The sequence below is a fragment of the Castor canadensis genome, chromosome 6 (assembly GCF_047511655.1).
Source record: "Castor canadensis chromosome 6, mCasCan1.hap1v2, whole genome shotgun sequence".
Lineage (NCBI taxonomy): Eukaryota > Metazoa > Chordata > Mammalia > Rodentia > Castoridae > Castor > Castor canadensis.
The window spans coordinates 110,697,694-110,719,811 of NC_133391.1; the positions used below are offsets into that span (position 1 = coordinate 110,697,694).

A 22,118-nucleotide genomic window follows, 5' to 3' on the forward strand; every position below is an offset into this window, starting at 1 on the left:
AGATTCCAACTTTATCAATATGAAATAAGGTTGCCTGTGGAGATAAGTAAAGCTGGGGCTGCTTTCCAGATCTGTATCTCCTTTACTAATTCCCAGCTCACAGTCAGTTCATTGGGGAGATGCAACAATGGCTAAATCAAATGGATGAGATTTAAAAATTATTTTTCATTCAACCCCAATAAACACTACCAATTAAATATAATGAATTAAATATCCAAAGATAAGTCACTGAAAAATCCCAAATACAGAAAATTAATGCAGCAACATGAAAAAGGTTTTATTGTTTGCTTGTTTTTAATTTTCATTAGTTATGAGTGTCTACATCTTTTATAGCAGTTCTTTTAACCAAATTCTTTCACTTTGTCAACAACTAGGTTGCTTAGTATATAACTTCTTTCTTCCTTAACATTACAAAAGAATTATATCTTGGTGTTATGGTTTGGATCTTAAATGTCCCTCAAAGGTTATGTTGATGGCTTGGTTGCCAGCCTGTGGTGCTTAGGAGGTAGTAGAATTTTTAAGAGGTAAGGCCTAGTGAAAAAAAGGTAGGTTACTGGGGTGTGCCCTTGAAAGGATACTGGGATCCTGGTCCATTCCTCTCTTGCTCTCTGCTTTCCTGCTGCCATGAATTGAGAGTTTCCTGCCAGACGCTCATGCTACAATGGTCTGCCTCACCACAGACCCAAAGGCAATAAGGCCAAGATATCATGGGACCAAAACCACTGAAATCATGAGCCAAAATAAATCTTTCTTCCTCATAGCTGATTTTCTTAGGAATTTTGTCATGATGGAAAACTAATACAACTTGTGATTAAAAAAAAAAAAGAACTGCAAACATTGCATAAATACATAAAATAGTATCTCAGAATTGTAACTATTTTAAGAGTCCAGCATATATTTTTTCCATGTTATTTTTTAGCACAAAAACACATATAATAATACATACACACCTCCTTCCCACCATCTGCCCCCCCAATTCAATGATACATATATATACACTAGGGTTGATTTTTTCACTTATGAATATCCTGCCACCTGCTGCCTGGTCAGTGGTATAGACTTGGTGCCTTCACTATATTCCATCCTAGGAGTTCCTTGCAAGTGGTTTATTTTTTTTTTAAAAATTTCCATACTGTTAGATATTTTAGGATGATTATGTAATTTTCTTCTATTACACACAACGCTGCAGTGAATACCCTAGCTCATATATTCTTATACACCTCTGTTTTTCTATGGTACAGGTTCCTAAAGGTGAAATCACTTTATCAAAGAGTATATGCATTTTAAATTTCAAGGGATACTACCAATTTTTCAGAAAAAGGCTGTGACATTTACATATGTGCTTACAATTTATCTTAATTAGAGTCACCCCTTGCTTATTGCACTCTTATCATAGTCTTTTTTACTGTTATAGTCAAAGCTGTATGTTTTCTGTTTGTAACTTCTGAGTTATACTCTTTCTGTAGGGCTCCTGCTATACCATACCTCACTCTTAATAACTATAAATATGTTATATTCCTTTATTATACACACATGTTGTTAAATTAACATTTAGATCATTAACTCATCTAAATTTTGGATTTGTACATAACTGTCTTCTAATAGCCATTTCCTTTCTTGTTGATTTTAAACATAACCATCATCATAATTTAGGGATGTGTATATGTTCAGCTTCTTCCGAGCTTCTTCTCTTCTTAGACCATCACTGTGCAATACTGTATACATAATCTAAGGAATTTATTAATTTCTGTAGAAAACTGTACAAATACACTGCCTCAGACCCCACACTGCTAGGGAGTATAAAATTTTCAGAAAGAATGTCCTTCACTCAAACCCAATCAAGCACACTTGAGGTTGACACCAAGTATTTCCAACTGGTGGCTGATTAGGCATAGATACAGACTCACTGAAAACAGTTACGAGGTTCAAAGCAGTAAGAAACAGAACAAGCTTCTTGAAGAGATTGTTAGAAGTCTCACTCTAGTCACTGTCCTCACTGACAGATGAGTGACTCTAGGATTTGAAGACCAGGAGTGGTTTTCTGATTGGGACTACTACTGTGTCACCCAGTCTTGTGTGGGGTTGCTACTCATGTTCAAAGGTTTGAATAATTTATTCATATTAAGTAAATTTGAATCCTCAGGTTGTGTCTGTTAAGATCTTTCTGTCATTCACAGTCACCTTTGCCCATGCAAATACCACATTTAAAGTTATTTAATTTGGAAATCTCAGACTTCTACATATTTTCTGCTTCATCTTTCTAGCTAAAAGTGCCAGATGGTTTTAGAAATTGAACACTAAGTTTCTTATGTTATTCATCTTTGTATTCCCAGAGACTCTAATACAAACCAAGAACCCTAGGAAGCAACATTTTCTATTTCAGTCTGTTCCTTATCATCTAAGCATATTATAAGAAACTGCATAGATAAATTACTAACAACCAAAGTCCCCACATGTCTGAAAAGAAGTGAATGGAGGAGTAAAAAATAGAAAATATCACCAAAGAGGATACACAAATAGGAAATAAGCACATGAAGAACTGTATTCAACATCATTACCCATTAGGAAAATGCAAACTAAAACAACAATGACATATACATTTATGAGAATGGCTAAAATTAAAAATAGTGGCACCACTATTTTATGTTAGTGAAGATGCAGAGAAACTAGACCATTCATATTCTGCTACTTAGAATATAAAAGGACATAACTGTTCTGGAAACCATATGCAGATTCTTATAAAACTAAACATATAATTATATAAAACCCACCTATTGCACTCTTGGGCCTTTTTCCCAGATAAATAAAAAACCTGCATATGAATGATCATAGTAAAATAGAATAGCCAAAAACTTGAACAGTTCAGATCCCAGTCAAGGTAAATGGTTAAACAATAATAGCACGGTGCCATGCTATTTAGCAATAAAAAAGGAGCAAACTATTGACACACACACAACAACCTGCATGTATCTCTGGGGAACTATGTTAAATGATAAAAGCCAATCATAAAAGTTAAACACTGTATGAGTCCAGTTATACACCATTTTTCGAAATGACAAAAGTTTTGAAATGAAGAACAGAGAGATTAGTGTTGAGAGTGGGGCAAGTGAGGTGGGCCAGGTGAGAAGTACTTATAGTGATAGAATGGTTCTGCATCTTGACTGTGGCAGTGGGAATCATCACATGGTGTACATATGTGACAGCACTGAATAGGCCCAGACACACACATGAGTCTAAGTAAAACTGTGGAAATATGCGTAAGAGCTGTCTATTACATCAACATCAATGTCCTGATTGTGACTGTACATGATCCTTTTGTAAGAAGTTACCCCTGGGGAAAATTGGGTAAAAGGTATATGGCATCTTTCTGATTGCTTCTTATTCATGTGAATCTACATTTATTTCAAAAATTTCAAAATATGAAAAAGCAAAGATATAATAAGACATTTTGAAGCTTGTTAAAAACTAAATAAAATTTCTAATACCTCAAGGTTACAATATAGATGGTAGATGGATCATGCTCGTAAAGGAATTCTAACGTCTGGAATTTGTTTAAAATTATAAAGAGTAGTAAGTAGATGGAAGTTAAGAGGGGGCATGATTGGGCATGATTGGCCATGGAGTGATGGTTGTTGGGATCGTATCAGAGGTCCCGTGTATTCATTATACTATTCTATCTACTTTTATGAATATTTAAATTCTTCAAGGTAAAAAAATATGGTAAAAATTTTATGCTATCATGTTACAGTACATATGATCAGAAAATTCTGATAGTAAAAGGAACCTGAATGCTTCCATCTAGCCCAACACTCATCAAAACAGGCCCAGAAATGTTGCTGACTTAAGCAAGTCTGCTGATACTGAAACCATTACTCTTTGTACTGTGGTGTGCCACTTCTTAACTATTGTAATACTCCCTTTGGACTGATATTCTAAATACCATAATATTAACATTTTTAGTTTGTTAGTATTTATTTTTCTTTTGCAATGTGATTTTTAATAGATGTCGGTATCAATTTGATACTGAGTTACTGGAAAAAGAAGTCACAATATATTAGTTTTCCTCACAATGTTTCTATTTTATTAAATGAGAGGACACCTATGTTTAGAAAATTACATTCATTCAAGGATCTAAAAGATTAAGTGGTTCAATTAATTACAGAAACCTTGATTTTATTGAATTCAATTAACAAGTTGACAGTGATCCCTCCTTTAGAAAATCTGATATGAATTAAGCTTTATAACTAAATCTCTTTAAATAGGGATCATGCTGAAGACACTTCATAGATTTTTTATTTAAAGCAAACCCAAATAGCATATTGGGCTTTGGAATGAGATCCATTTCACTATTTATCCTACAGGGAAAAGTAACTGAAGAAAGAAAAAAATTTTTTCTATCACTAATAATCTCTATTACTACTACTGAGCAAACACAAGTAACGAGCTTTATTCATAACATCCTTTAAGGAAAAGAGTCAATCTGTTTATCTTCTACCAGCCAGTTCTTTGGTTTAAACCTAACATTAATGAGCTAGAATCACAGCCACAGAGCCAACAAATGACATAGGGGCAGTGCTCATTCCAGGAACTTTTAGCTATACCCATGACTGGACATACTGAAATCTAATTGCAATGGAAAGATATGCTATGTAATGAACTCTTCATTTGTTAGTTTTCCTGAGTCAATAGCCATTTAATATTTTGAGAAGTGATAAAGACTAATGAAGCATTTTGGCAGACATGGTGAAAAATCAATTCTTTAAGAAAGAATTTGATTATAATATTTATAGTGAATTATACAAATAATCTGTAGGAATTTAAATAAGCTTCTTTTTTGCTCCATGGCTCATCATTTTACTGAGGGGTGTCTTTTCACTATCTTAATTCCTAGAGTGACTTTTTCATAACTCTGTGGCTTTTGGATAAATGACTATCACAAACATGTTGCAATCCATGTCATTCTCTTAGCAAGTATTGATGCTGTATCCAGTACATGAAAGGGTTCCACACAGGCAGACGTGTCTGACGGTATCTGGGGCAACACTGAAAGAGCAGAGAGGTCACAAGATGATCCCCCAAATAGCATTTTTGTGAGGCTGCTCCTTTACCAGTAATTTTATCACTATTACAACTGATTTTTGAGAAAGGAAAACAAGAGGTGCCATTCTTTGCTCTCCCTGCTGCATCAGAAAGGAGAATTAGAATCAGCAAGGCCAATGTGGGTTCCCACTGAGAGGAAGAATCTGTCTCCAGTAAGGTATTAAACCCTCCTCTGCAGACTGTCACACTCAAAGGCAAGGGGGGACAGAGAAACCCTATCTGGCAGTTTTCTGGGTGTTTACAGATGGCTTCATTGTGCTTCTTAGGCCTATTTCCTATGCTGTTTCCATGCACAGGAGACTGCAAGACTGCTAGTGTCTGGAATTGGGCAATTAGCAAACAGGCTGAACAAAGTTTAACCACAGAGAAGACTGTGCATTAGATTTCATGCTAGAGAACACAGGTGCTTATAGTACCTACTGTTTATTAAGAGCAATTAGTCCTTACATCTTAACAATGTATTGGAAGCATTGTTTTCCTAGGGGGGAGGGGAAAACCAGAAGGGCTCAGAGGGACTTTTTTTTTTTGGTGGTACTAGGGTTTGAACTCAGGGCCTCATGCTTGATAGGCAGGTACCCTACCATTTGAACCACTTCACCAGCTCAGAACTTTTTAAAAGACAGGTTCTTCTCATCTACTTTTTAAGATTTCTACACATCTAATTAAACACATCCAAAAAATTAACAGGCTAAGGAATCTGAAAATCAGAAATTCCTTATGTAAGTCATACGAAAAAAAGGATTTCAGGTATTCTGAGCTTCATACATAGTCAAATGCATTTCTCTTCATGATGCATAAGAAAGCAGCATTACAAGGATTCATTAAATTTTCTAAACCTATTGATGTGTATTATGTCATTTGCTCCTCTGCTATAGGAGGAAAGTCCAAGATTGCCCAGCAACTGAAAAAACTGAGCCAGGTCACAAACCTAAACCTTCAGCCTCCAAGCCTAGGCTCTTCCATTCTGCAAAGACCATCAAATTCTTGGGGATGGGGAATGTTAAACAGATGTGTTCCTGGACTCCACCCCTAAAATTCTGGTTCAGTAGTTCTGAAGTAAGACTTAACAATTTATCTTATTAGCAACACTCCTCAAGATGCCAATGCAGGTGGCTAGTGGACCACTTTAAGAAGCCTTACCTCATGTACATGTACAGCGTCTGCTCTGGAACGCTCTTGTACACTTTTAGTCACTAAGACCCCAAATTATGCCATAAGCCAGTTTACCCTCCCTAGCTGTTCAGGCACACTGTTACCTCATTTGGTCTCTTCTCAGCAGGAGCCAAATGTATATCCACTAACTTAAGACCTCAGCTCATCACTCCACTCCACTCCCAGTTCACTGCCTTTTTCCTTTATGTGTTCCTACCTAAAACCTCCTTCATTTTCTCCTTCTAATTCATTCGTTTATTCTTGCTAAAGTAGTAATGATTTAGTATGTTATTGCTTTATCAAGTACTACATTCAACAGCAGATCTGTGGCTGATAACCCTAATCAACAGAAATCTTTAATAGTGGAATTTGGGGTGCTGTAGAGGAACAAATTTTGTACCATACATGTACCCACCAATATGTGACACTTGCCTGATAAGGCATTCTATGTTTTAACTCCAGAGCTAGAAAATTCTTTCTTATTACCTTACTACAGGGTAAATCAGTTTCCACTAGACTTATCCTTGCAGAAAATTAAGAGCAAAGAGTCATCCTTTTTATATAATATCCTCTCAAAAATATGAAGAAATTTATTATCTTCAGATTTCTCTTCCTTATATTAGACAGTCCTACTTCTTCTAATTTTTCTTATGTCCCTAATTCCACAGATCTACAAACTTTTTCTTAAAGAGCTAGATAGCAAGTATTTCAGGCTTTGTGGGCTATAAGGTTTCTGCATTTGTAGCATGAAAGCAGCCACTGGCAACCTGTAAACAATGGACATGGTGTATGCCAATGACATTCTGTGTACAAAAAATAACCTGCAACCCACATACTTGAATTTACCTTCTCCTAAGAATCCATCTTAAGGCCTTATTTAACTTAATTTTATTGCATTTCTATAAGCAGTAAGTAGACCCCTTACTAAGGGACTTGTGTATCCATTTGGTGAATTCTTCCCCCTGTATCAGTTTTTCCAATCTTAGGATGCTACATTAAATTTCCTCCAGGGATAAGAAATTCTGAGCCTTAAATGGATGATGATGATTAAATCCAATGGGCTGAATTTGGCTGAAGCCATTTTCTCAAGTAAGATAGGTCCATTCTAACTTAAACAAGTGAGGTTTTTAATGCCTTGATGAATAAACTGCAAATTATTTCAACATATGAATAAACTTCTATACTCCAATCCAGAAATGAGTAAATTTTGCCATAAAATAACAGAAATGATAAGGTTTTGATAAACAGACCAAAAGGTAAGCATTGTGGTAATTTTAGAGGGCTGTGAATCCTAAAGCATGGGCCTTCTCCAACACATGCACAAAAAACACTGCTGATAGGATTCTGCAAAAGACTCTTCAAAGGACCTTCAAGTAATAAGCCATGAGTTCTCTCCCCATCCTCAAAACTGTCTGTGGACTATATGGCTATAAATGGGGGTCTCCCTTTTACCAAGCCTGGGTATTCTATCACTTCTTTTATTTGCAATGCTAATGATAAATCAACATTCAATAGAAGTTTCTGAAGAAGAAAATAAAATAAGTTTAAGCTAGCAATTCTGAATTAATGTATTTTCCTGGTTACTTGTCATTACAAGTAATAAGATTTATTTGCATAGTAAGAAAAATGCTAATTTTATTAAAGTGCTATTAGATGAGGCTTTTAGACTAACTTGTAGCACCCTAAAAAATTATACGAGTGACTTGAATTGTCAGTTCTAACCTCTTTGGAATCATTTGCCTGCACAGTTGCCACACTTGGAGGAAAAACCCAAATACAGAACCGACTTGTTTCCTAAATGAATTGGGAAGTTGTCATTAAGAAGCAGCTGCTACTTTATTGCATTCATGTAAAAGCATTCTTGTGTCTGTATAACGGACTATTGAGCAGATGTTTGAGAGCACTATACCCACAGCAATGCATGTATCATAAAAAAGAAAAGGAGCTACAACATAATTAACGATTTCAGTTCCTCTATAAATGAATTTCACTTTTCTTCTAATGGATTAAAAGTGTGTCAAGAACTTCTAACTAAAGCAATTCACTTGTAATAAAGAACACAAACTCATATACAGAAGTAAAACAAAAGGTCAGACCCAACTTACCCTAACACAAAAAAATCTGAGAATAGAAGGAAGGCCCCTCAGACTGAATCACTCTACTACCTTCCCATATATCAGCCAGAGAATTTGCCATCAGAGATCAATTTCTTTGTGCCTTAAAGGTCTTCAAGCCAGGACAATATGAATTTTCTCTGAGAATGGGGCAAATATTTAAAATCATTACCAGCTAAAAAACTTTAAACCTTAGCTAATATTTTTAAGCCAACCGCGGACTCACACCATGGGAGGCAGGAACAGGACCCAGGGCAGAAGGCCAGCAGAATGTGAAACATGCAGTATATAATAATTTGGTAGCATGTTCCTGTTGCTGTAATAAAGTGCCCAATCTTTAACATAAGAAATTTTAAAACATGAAAAAAGTAGTTAACCACCACATTGAAAGTCTGCACAAAAAAAAAAAAAAAAAAAACTTAACCCAAGATCCTTGTTTTGTGGGGACTCCATGTATTAGCAAGAGTTACTCTCACAAGCAGATCGAGACAAGGATTTGATTGCCAGCAATCAATTTGGAAAGTGAGTTCAAGAGCACCAATAAGGGAGTGGGAAAGTGAAAAGGGAAGGGAATAAAATCAATGCAGGTGTACAGGTTATATGTTAGGCAACAAGGACTCATTCCTAATGGAAACCTCTGAGAGGATAAAACATGTCTCAGTTTCCCACCTGGGGAGTTAGGATGATGGGGATGTGTATTCATCAAATCTCCCCTATTATGGGTTGAGAATTGCTTTAGGATATTAGGTCCTGGAATTCCAGCAGGACATGTTCTTGCTATCACAGAAAATCCTCAGGCAGAGTCCCAGGGATAGGGTATTGACACTGTCATGCCCAGGAACAGAAAGGTCATGGGGACATGGGTGCGGATGGTGACCAATAATCTGGGCACCACCCCAACAACAGTCCCTAATCCCTTATCCACATATATGAACTCTACATGGTTTTGATAATTGGAAAAAAATTTTCCCATAAGTTTGATGCAAAACTCATTTGGTGGCAAATTCTTACCTGAGGCATTTTATGTATTTATTTATTTCATTTGGTATGAATATAATTTTATTGAAGCATCATTAATATGTTTAGACATGGGCTGCTGCCCAGATACCACTAGGAATGCCATATAATATAGGATGTATTTTTATAAAATTACACTGCTTTTCTAAAATCTCCCCAATTCTGAATTCCAAAACTGATCTGGGCACAAGGATTGGAGCTTTTTTTGGTAACTTCTACTTCTATGTTAAATTTGTCTTAAGAATAAAAAATTAATATAGGGAGAAACATATTAACTTCTTTGGACAAGAGGTACTGAACATTCCTGAATAGTAGCCAGATTATGATATCCAGGGAAAAGGGAAAAGAAGATGAAACAATGGAGGAAGTAAAAAAGTAAAGTATTTTAACTATAGGAAATAGTTAAAACACTGCTAAGCAAGTGTTCTATAACTTCAGCCACACCACCAGTTCTTCAGGAGCATTTTTTTGTTACTGAGATTCTTGGAGTCTTTTCTTTACCATGGCACATCATGGTTAACAGGCTTAAAATTCTTACTTAAAATATTAAAAATCTATACCTTTAAAAACCCTCAGAAAAATCAAAACCCAACCTAAAGTAAAGAAGTATGAATATTAATAACAATCTAAGTTTTTTAAGCGGTCACATTAAATTAACACATGCATAATTAAATTTAAGTCTCTCAAGATCATTCATTGCTTCAGAAACTCAAACCAATACATTGAGATATAAAATCATAAGCGTTTATTCATTCAATAAACATTTTTAAGTGTATAGTATACCTAAGCAGGTATATTAAGTAGATTTTTTTAAGAGAAAAAAAAGGAAATCCCACATGCAGGAATTGTGTAATTAGGTACGGAAGCCAAGTCACATAGATCATTATTACCAATGACTATCGCCCATACAATTTGTGACAATGGCTGTATGGATTCTACATATGCTTAAGGAATCAAAGATAAAAACCTCAATCTTAGCTAGAAAGGACACAAAAAGCTTCAGTTTAAAAGATCCCAGTTAGCCTAACTGAGAAATGATTCCAAGTGGTAGAAATGAGGCATAGGTTAATCCAGGCAGAAGTAATAGAAAGATCTATGGTACAAGACACTGAAGTTCTTATCCAACTTAGCAAACCATCCTGTTTGTTTTAAACACAATGGTATATAAGAAATCTGAAACAGTATGGAATTGCTACCTTGATAACAAAACCAGATAAAGAAAGTAAAAGAAAATTATAAATCAATACTCCTCATGAACAGTCACAAAAGTTCTTAGTAAATTTTCAGCAAATTGAATCTATCAATATGTAAGAATGTGAAGGTCAAGTTCAGTGGTTCAAATGTAATCCCACTACTCAGAAGGTGTAGGTCAAAAAGTTTGAGGTTGGATGCCAGTGTGGGCAAAAAATTAGTGAGATTCCTTCTCACTAACAAACTAGCAGGGAGTGCTATTTTACACCTGTAATCCAGCTATGTAGGAAGTGCAGGTAAGAGGACCATATTTCCAGGCCAGTCAGTGAGAAAAGCTCAAGATCTTATCCAAAAAAAATAACTAATGCAAAAAAGGTGGGGAGGCTGGAGGAATAGATCAAGTGGTAAAGTGCCTACCTAGCAAGTACAAAACCCTAAGTTCAAATCTTAGTGCTACAAAGAGAAAAGAAGAAGAAATGTGAAAACATGACCAAGTGGGATTCATCGCAAGATGCAAAGTTAATTCAACATTCAAAATTCAATCAAATGAAATCACTAATTAAATGAATAAAGGAAAAAAAACAGGGTTTTCAATAGATGCAGAAAAAGAACTTGAAAATTGAGTACAATAAGTCTGCTTTGTTTACAGGTTTATTACATATGGTTTTGACAAAGCAAGCATGGTCAAATAAAAATAATTAATTAATTAAAATCAAAAGGAATTTCAAAAACAAAAAATTTTAATTCCTATTTGCACATTAGGCAGCTCAGTTGATACAGAGAAACTCTCAATCAGTCCCACATTATCATTAGTTGTGTTTAAATCACTGTGTGACCTACTCAGTATTTCCCTGCCTTTAGTTTTGTGAAAATCTGGTCCCCTAAAGGCAAATGTTTTCTCCAAAGTAAGGTAAAAGTTAACGTGCTTAATTTAAATGATAAAGTGAAAACTTTGGATTTATTGAAAAGGCAGCATGTCTGTAGCAGAAGTGGGGTGGTGTTATGGAAAAAATGAATCAAGCGTCCACAATGTTCATTATAAAGAGCATGAAATAAGATCAAGATTTGGGTGAGCAGTATCAATGTATACAATAGTAATTTCTGTAGTAGCAATGCAACCTATGTCATGAGATTTCAAGTTATGGATACTTAGACCAGTGCACATAAAAAAAATCCTTAAGGCTGGCAGAGTGGCTCAAGTGGTAGAACACTTACCTAGCAAGCAAGAGGCCCTTAGTTCAAACCCCAGTATTGCTAAAAAAATCCTTCAGGGAGCATCATTCTCAATAATGAAACACTACATGCTTTCTCTTATGATCAGAAACTATCCACTCTCGCCATTCTATTCAACATTGTTTCGGAGGTCCAATGCAGTAAGACATCAGAAGGAAGAGAGAAGGAAGGGAGAGAAAGAGAAAAGGAAAAGAGAAACAATAAAGAAGGGAAGAGAGAGACAAATAGGAAGGAAGGGAAAATGGAAGGAAAATAAGGAAGAGAGGGAAAAAAGGAAGAAAGATTGGAAAGGAAAAAGCAAAATTGCCTAAGTTTATGTAAGATATATTATTAATATAGAAATCCATAGGAATCTACAAAACAATTACTAGAATGAATATATTCACTTACCAGATTGCATAATTCAAAGTTAATATACAAATCGATTATATGTATGTATAACAACAAATAAAAAAACAAATAGTTTAAAAATTCCATAGCAGAGCTCAGGGTGTGGTTTGGTAGTAGAATGCTTGCCTAGCGCGCGCACACACACACACACACCTGACATAGTAGACTTTGTCAAAGCAAATATTTTGTTAATAAAATGATAGGCAAGCCACAAAAAGGAAAAAAATTCATAACATATACCTGACAAATAACTCATTTAGGTTATATAAGAATTCTTACAAATGAATTTAAAAAAAGACAAGCAATCGGTTTTTAAGTGCTCTAAAAATTTAAGCATACACTTCCCAAAGAAGATACAAATGACTAAGGAACACATAAACAATGTCAGAATGGGATAGCATTAGAAAAATTTAAGTGATTGGCGATAATAAATGTCAGCAAAGGTGTGTGGTGGCTAAGCCTCTACACTGCTGGTGGAAATAAAAAATGCTGTAGTTATTTTGGAAAACTGGCAGTTTAAAAAAAGTTAAACAAATTTGTCATAGGAAGAAATTTAATGAAAGACCTAAGAGAAATTCTTAAAGGCCTAAATAATCTGAGAGATACATCATGCTCATGGATCAGTAGATTCATAACCAATCCACTGCCAGGTATTTACACCAGAAAATGAAAACACATGCCCATGAAATACTTGTACATCAGCATTTATAGTGGCTTTATCCACAATGGCCTCAAATGGGAAAAAAACAAATATTCATCAAAAAGTGAGAAGATTATATATTCAGCAATAAAAGAAAGAAGAAAGGAGAGGAGAGGAAAAAGAAAAGAAAAATTAAGGAGAAAAAAAAAAGATCTCACAACAATTAGAGATATGCCAGAGGGACACAGAAACCAACTAAAAGAACCATTAATAGCCAAAGCTGAAACAATTTGTGTATCAAAATAAATAATATAGTATTGGATTATAACCCAAAGTATACTATAAATATGCATGAGATCATACTGATTAAAAGGTTGATTGACTAAATAGAGATGAGAGAAAAATCTCTTAGGTAGACAAATTCTAAATAATTTATGAAGACAAACTACCCTCAAAAAGGTGGAGTATAACTCCCACCTTGAGTGTGGATTTAGTAACTTCTTTACAAAAGAGGTATGATTACAATAGGGATAGTGAAAATAATGACAATTCCCTGAAACTCAATCTCATTGTACTTCTAGTTCCATGACAGAAAATAGGTGAGTTGGAAACTGAGAAAAAGATTTCCTCTTTTGAGAAGAAGCATGGAAAGAATTGTTTAAATGGCAGTTTTATTCAGCAACTGCTTTGGGCACCCCTGTTCTCTCACCACAATATGTTAAGAACCAATCCTAAGTGGGCAGAAGGAACTGTAAGGCAGGACAGTGATAACAAGCTTGCTCCTATATTTTGATCCATTTGTCTCTAATCTGTCTTTCTCAGCATATGAGAAGTATGTAAAAGTGTCTTCCATCTTGAAAGTCCACACATACATGAATACTACTAACTGAAGAATGTGTTTTCCCCATTAGCTATTGTATAAATCTATCCTGTGCTCGCAAACATCAATTCAGTGTCTGGGCTTCCTTACCTCCTACTCACTGCATAGGGCCAGATGGTTCCTGTCCTCAGTCCAGACAGACATACTCTCACTCTGTAATCTCCCAGTTAGAACACCTTCCAGGTGTCCATCTGAAGGCAAGATCCATTTCCTCCGATTTGAGGTTCTGGGACTTTTTACTCTCTCTACTATCACTCCCTCCTTGTCTTCCTGCTACCGTTCTGGTCCTCCTCCCTTGCTGAGTCTATCAAAAGTGTAGGATTCCACAGGCATAAGGCCTTGGCCCTTTTCTCACCTTATATACTCTTTAGGTGACCTGCATTCCCATGTGCCCATGGTCCACCTGAGTCATCCTTTCTTCTTACCCCTGTGACACTGATGACTACTCTGTGCAATCCTTATTTACTGACATTGCTCAGACAACAATCTGTGTGCTGTCTTTCATCCTCATGGCTCTGACTCTCTATGATGATGGTCTCAGTCACTCCCAAGGTCCAGATGGCCATCTCTGTATAGATGTGCTGACTTGTTCTTGTATCTGTACCACACCAATGTAGATGTAGATGGGCTCAATCTTTCCCATGACTCTGGCTCCACTTCTGAGTGGAAGTAGACACTCCTCACTTGTTCTCACTCCTCACTCTCTCGTCTGACTCTGACAACCACCTCAGTGCTGGTGGTCTTGCTTACTTCCTTAGGCTGATGATTACATCTCTGCCAAAGGATCTGAACTTTCTAACATCAGTCCAGACCTCTTTCTTGAGTACCAGATTGAAACTAAATTCCCTTACCTCATCAAGCAAAACAAACTATTATTTGTGCTCCTCAATTCACTATTTTGGCAATGACATGCACATAACACCCAGATGTCTAAGAGTCATCCCAAACTTATCTCTTTCCTCTTCTACCCCAGATTAATCACAAAATTCAGTGATTCTACCATCTGCGTATTACTGTTTTCTCTTCTCTCTTCCATACTGACTGCCACTTTCCAAGTTCAGCCCTTAATACCTCTTACCTGGAATACTAAAATAGTCTCCTTACTGATGTTCTAACTCACATCCAACCCTCCAATGTACCCTCCACACTACCACCACAGTAATCCTCCTAACACATGCTGCAATTACACAGGTCAAAATTCTCCCATTTCCAAGCATGGCATTTAAGGCTCTTCAATAGCCAAAACTACCCTGCCCACCCACTTATTCTCTATTAGCATCCTTTGTTCTGGCTTTGTGCAAACTTGTAGTTTTCCTGTTCTCTCATTACTCCTGTATCTTCACACATGCATCAGCCCAATTGGGAAGAGCCCTTCAACTCCATCTACAAAATACCTACTACCCATCCTTCCTGTCCAGCTCAAATCTTACCTCCACTATGAAATCTTGCACATACTTTCTGGCAAGCTCAGATACCACTGATCATACTAGTACATACCTTACTGACAGCAATTATTTTATTGAATTTTCATTGATTGTGAAGGAGTCTACCTTCTGAACTATCAGCTTGGCTTGAGAAAAGAAATAGTGTCTTTTAGTATTTATAACTCCACACTTACAACACAGAAGCTCAAGAGATATCTGTTGATTGGATATACAGTCATTCAAGGATTTATCCCAATGCTGTCATTTCTCACTGCATCATGCATTTCTAAACTTCACATACTCCAGAACATGCACAGCACCACTACATTCACTGAGCAGAGGAAGAATTCCTTCATAAATCAAGTCTTAAACTAAAATAACTTGTGTTTTATAAAATTTAACATAAATTTCAAGTTTTAATAAGTGACGTGACAGGGAAGGAAGGTAGAATCAGTGGCATAAGATGAAGCTCTCCTCTGAACAACTGAGAGCTTTCAGGTCTTTTTTTTTTAATGGCCTTACAGTATCTCTGTGTGTGTGTGTGTGTGTGTGTGTGTGTATGTGTAACTGAATCCCTAAGAATTCTCGATTATATGTAAGAATGATCCTTAAGACAAAAGAAGAATCTATCCCGAACAAAGTAAGAAAATTACCGAATTCTATTCATAAATTTTATATATTTATTACTATTTTTCTTTTTTTGTCTAAAGTAAGCTGTATTTGTTGGCATCTCTGGGCATTTTGCCCAGTTTAGCCTAATTTTTTTCATCTGTTCAGTCTTTTCTGAGTATTGTGACTGATAATTTTTAAATGATAGTTTAACATTTCCTCTATATTTTTATGACCCCTCCAAGCTAGGATTATAACTGAAACAAAAAGAGGGTGTTAGGCATCAAACACATTTTCTGCATAGTCCACAGATAATTTAAGTACATGACACATCAAAGTTGAACCCCCCCAAAAGCAATCTTCTTAATTAGCATTAGTAATGATTATGATCAAATCAAGTGAATCAGTTCAAGAAACCACTTAAACATGATAGGCTTCAACAAAAAACTTTAACAGGAGGAAGGGGGGAGAAATGACCCAAACATTGTATGCACATATGAATAAAATAAAAATTTTTAAAAAAAGAAGAAAGGTTCATATACACACACACAAAAAAAATCCAGGTTACTCATTCTTTCTTATAGTTTACTCTATTTTCAATCTTCACTAGATGGCTTCAAATTCTGTTCTCACCAAAACAAACCCTCAAAATTAAACAGTAACATTGTTATTGATACTACTTTCTATAAACATGCCAAAATATTAACTGTTGAGTATACTAAAGAGAATTCGCAGAATATAATGGGAATAAAACAAGAAGTAGATCGCCTATTTTTAACCCAATCATTTTCTTTTAATTGTTGTTAAGGGTTGGACTAGGTTCTACAGGCTTCATCTCCTACTTCAAATTATAGAAATCAGTCTCCATAAATATAGCAAAATACTTAGCTTTCAAAAGGAACTTAGTCTACCTCACTTTGTAAATGTTTATGTTCAAATGTGAGTAAACAAATAGAAAACGTGTGAAGACAGCATTCACACTCTGTGTCACCTTCTTAGTGGCTCCTATGGGCAGAACATGGTATTGAAGCTATGTGAACTACCTTAGGAGTCCCCATGCTCCCTACATTATAATTCCTGTTACACAAAACTGAGGAATTAACTACAAAAGAACTGATGGCATGAAAAACACTCTGGTATAACCCTTACTCTTGGGTCCATGACTGAATTATTGAATCCCTTTTTGCTGAGTATAATTCTATCATTTCACTCATTTAACAAACATTTTGATTATTTGATATATACATATATATATGCATAGTTCATAGAATTTTCAAACAAATGCAGAATGATAAATATAGATTCCTGTCAGAAATATAAGAACCTTTTAAATGTAAATATTAAATACTTCTCCTATCCACACTGGTTTAGGTCACTTGTCCTCAATCACCTTACAGTTTCCTATCCTAAATCTTGACTGAGCTATGATAATTGCATTGAGGCCAAATCCTTACTATTCTGCTCAGTCAAGGGAAACAAAAATTTTGCCTGTGGGGCGGAGAGAATATAATATCAACTAAGACAGAAAAATTTGTTAAAAGTGTCTGGAGCTAATAGAAACAAAACAAACTGAAAACATAAAAGCAAAGATTCTTTCTAACCTCCTCTTTTATCCATCAATCTCAAGAAATCAGGGGGAAAGTTATTACATCATTTCCCTTTAAACAATCCTATCTAATTCCAGATCAAGATTTGCCTGAATCAAAATGCTAAACATACTTTCTACAGTTTTTTCCTTCCTAATTAGTCCTACTACATATTTGGTATATTTATTTTGTGACTTTTTATCACATATTTTCACAGACTCTGAAACTTTCTGTTGGGCTAATGGTACCTGGGCAAACTATGATACTGTCAAGTATCATACTGATACCTGGCTAAAAACATCAGTGGCTCTAACCTTACCATCCATGGGCTAGGGAAGTTTCTATAGCATAAAACATCTCATGAGTAACCAGGAGGCTAGAAATTTTGTATATATTTGCAATGAGTAAGACATTTTTGAAACATTAGGTAATTTCTAAAGTTTGTCAACGATCTTTCAACCCAAATTTACTGATCACTTAGAGAAAGAAAAGGACAGCATTGATGGAACCTATTTCCAGGAAATATGTCATACACATCAATGAACAGAAACCTACCCAACTTTTAAATTCATATCTACAAAACAGATCTTCATGGGAACACACACACACACACACACACACACACACACAGTGAGCTCATATAGCCAAATAACTTTTCACATGTGTCTATTTCCAAAAAAAAAAAAAAAAAGATGAGGTGTATTTTTGTTGTTTTGTTTTTTGTTATTTATCTATAATTTAGTTCTCTCTGGCTAGTTGAATCTAAATGGAGCTAGTCTACTGCTAATATAATTTCTTTTCCAAAGAAAGTAAGAATAAAAGCAAAACTATGATCTTTATTACTATTTTTTTTAAAAATCATGATAATTTAAAAAGCCTTACAAATCAAACAATTATAGCTTCCCCATTCCACCATACATATTAGTATATGCACAAATATTATAATACCCTTATGTATTAGCAATCATTCATAATGGCTAGAGATTCATTTATCTTTTAATTGCCTTAAAAGTGTCTCCTAATTGAAAATCAAAATTTATTTAAGTAAAAAGAGCAAGGAATCAGGAAAATTAGAAGAGAAAATAGTTTAGGACATACACTTTACCTAAAAGTTAGAAGCTTCTTTCCAAACTTTGGTATTCTCCTCATGTAGTTAGTGTGATGTAATAATCGTAAGGATTTATAAACTGATCCATACTTGTAAGGAAGGGATTTTATTTGGATTTCATATGTTTAAGGTAGTAAAAACCTCCAAAGATTAAAGTAATTTGACCATCAATTAAAGAGTTAAAACAAACTCTTTTTTTGTGAGGCAAAACACAGGATAGTGGAATATTACAGGAATCCCTAGCCTTCCTAAAAGTTTTCTAGGGATTCAGATTTCTCAAAAAAACCTATGCCAACATGTATTCTTCCTTGAGCTCTCCCCCTCTTTCCCCTTAAGAGCAATTTTTTGTCCTAATACCCTAAACACCTTTCTTAGTTGCTCTGATTAGCTTTTTTTCTCTACCTGTTAAATGTTTGTATTCCCCAGAGTTCTGTCTTTAGCCACTACTATGCCTCATTTTTACTTCTTTTATTAATCTCAAACATTTCTACGGCTTCAGCATCTACTTATAGCCCAAATCTGGATCTCCAAACAAGATCAATCACCCTCCTGAAGTTTAGATAGTTTCCTATCTACAACTGTATGACGCATGACACCACAATTTGATATGTCCAAATACAATTATCTTTTCATTAAACCTACTCATCCCATGTATTTCAAGTCTTACTTAAAAATATTAAAATTCATATAGGATAGTGCCTGGTAGTCAATAAAATGCATTGATTGAATTAATAAAACTAGTCAGCTGGTCAACAACTACTAATTAGTATATTAGCATAACCAGAGAGCAGCTCAAGTGTTAGGGAATAAAAGAGACATAAACAAGAAAAACAAAGTCCTTGCCCTCATGGAGTTCAATCTAATAAAGAAGATATTCACTAAATAAGTAATTACTAGTGTACTTCTTAACCCTAATCACAAAAGACACATAACATATCAAATCACCCAAACCAAAAAACTTGAACATAGCTTCAATATTTTTCTTCAATATTTTCACACTCAATTCCCAGTTAACTCCTAAATCATGCTGGCTCCATTTCTTAAATTTTTCTGGTCTGCTTCTTCTTCTCCATCACTACTGTCTTGTTCAGTTCAGGGCTTTATTACCACTTTCCTTTAACTGGTCTCTCTGGCCTCAATATCTCCTCTTTGTGGTCCAGTCAGGACGCTGTTGTCTTTCTCCACTACACGTGATAGTGTCATAATCCTCTGCAAAACCATTTATAGGTTATACTTGGCAGGAAGAGGGCAGTCCCAAATCCTTGGTTCTCAGGGTTGTCACAGTCTAGTCTTTACTTGTCTTTCCAAACATAATATTCCTTCTCAATCTCTGGAATCCTTGGTCTCTAGCCATATAATACCTGTATCCTCCCAGAACTTCCTTTCAAATTCTTGGTCTCAGAAAAATAAAGTTGGCTGGAAGATATGGGAATTCTGATTGAAGTAGGATTCCGGAGGCCTAGCTAGTAAAGCAACTCTTGCTTGGAGTTGCAGTAGGTTAAAGACAAGGGTGGTCTCAAGCAGTATTATATTTTGAGAATTCCAGTAGATAGCTCAGAGTCAGGTCAATCATCTAAAATGGGAGAGTTATCAATCAGGATCCAAAGAATAAAATCAGATAGGACAAAGATCAAAGTTTGCAGAATAGAATATCCAAAATAGACAATAATACTTGGTTCTATGGGAAAGTGGAACCAGAAATAACTTCAAACTTAAGGACAGATACCTTGTATGGATTATCCACCTTACCACTGTTAGACTAACCATCATCAAAAACACCACCAACAACAGGTATTGGCAAGGATGTGGGGAAAAAGGAACCCTCATACACTGCTGATGGGAATGCAAGCTAGTGCAACCACTATGGAAAAAAAATATGGAAGCTTCTTAAAAATCTAAACATAGATCTGCCATATGATCCAGCAATCCCACTCCTGGGGATATACCCAAAGGAATGCGACACAGGTTACTCCAGAGGCACCTGCACACCCATGTTTATTGCAGCACTATTCACAATAGCCAAGTTATGGAAACAGCCAAGATGCCCCCACTACAGATGAATGAGTTAAGAAAATGTGGTATTTATACACAATGGAGTTTTACTCAGCCATGAAGAAGAATGAAATCTTATCATTTGCAAGTAAATGGATGGAACTGGAGAACATTATCCTGACCAAGGCTAGCCAGGCTCAGAAGACCAAAAATCGTATGTTCTCCCTCATATGTGGACTTTAGATCTAGGGCAAATACAGCAATATGGTTGGACTTGGGTCACATGCTGAGGTATGGGGATAGGGAGGAAACCCAAAACATGAAAGTGTTTGATGTCCCCACTGCAGAGGAGCTAATACAGAAACCTTAAAGCAACAGAGGTCAATATGGGGAGGGGATCAGGAACTAGTGAAAAGGTCAGGTAGAGATGAACCAACTTGGGTTGTAACACATTTGTACATGGAAGCAATGCTAGGAATCTCTCTGTATAGCTATCCTTATCTCAACTAGCAAAAACACTTTGTCTTTCTTATTATTGCTTATGTCTTCTCTTCAACAAAATTAGAGATAAGGGCAGAACAGGTTTTGCTGGGAAGCAAGGGGGATTGGGGGGAAGAGAGAGGGAGTGGGTGGGAGGGCAGGGGGGAGAAATGGCCCAAACAATGTATGCACATGTGAATAAATGAATAAAAACTTTTTTAAAAATCTAGTTCTCACCATTCCTAATATTAATGTAATAAGAAATTTAATCAACCCAATTTAATCTTCAAAGTTCTAAGTAAAAACTATCCACATCTGTGATAGTTAGCTTTCTTGTTGCAACAAAATACCTTAGGAAAGCAACTTAAGGGGAGAAGAATTTATATTGACTTATGACTTCAAATTTCAGTTCATATGGCAGGGAGCTGGTATTGGAATTTTCATCATGGTGGTCAGGAAACAGAACCAGAGATTGCATGTGCTAGGAGAGTTTCTTCCTTCTTTTCCTTTTATCCCATCCATTCCCAGCCGACAGGATGGTGCCATCCAAAGTCAGGATACGTCTTCGCCTTTAGTTAGTTCTTTCTGCTTTCTGGAAATGCCCTCACAGAGACACTCAGAGATGTGCTTTATTAATCTCCTAGGCTCTTCTTAAGCAATCAAGTTTACAATCAAGATTAACCATCACAGCAGGGTATGGTACACATCTATCCACAACCTCAGCTAAGCAAGAAGTGGAGATGAGAGGAACATAGCTTGAAGCCAGCCCAGATAAAAAGTATGAGAGACCCTATCTCAAAAATAACTCAGGCATGGCTGAGTATTCCTAGGTATGTGAGAGGTAGAGGTAGGATTGTGGTTTGAGGCTGAACCAGGTAAAAAGCAAGAGTCCTTATCTGAAAAATAAACTAAAGCAAAAAAAGAGCTTGCCTAGCAAGTTTGAAGACTTGAGTTCAAATCCCAGCACTGAAAAAAAAATTAATATATTAACTATTTCAATATCTAAACTCCATTCCATCTTCCTAACCCCTTTTCTTATAGAATGTTTCCAGAGTCCTTTGCATATGCTCCCATTACAATTGACATACTCAACCACAGCTACTTATTTACATGCCTGTTTACTCAACTAAAATATGAGCAACATGATAGGGGTTATATTTTATACATCCTTTTATTCTCAGTAGGAATATACACTAAGTTTG

The 22,118-nt window shown here is 35.7% G+C and overlaps 1 protein-coding gene across 14 annotated transcripts in view; it reads right to left on the bottom strand.

Annotated features, from left to right (window-relative positions):
* Atg10 (autophagy related 10) overlaps positions 1 to 22,118 on the bottom strand; it is a 273,358-nt gene that overhangs the window by 108,553 nt on the left and 142,687 nt on the right. The window lies entirely within an intron of this gene.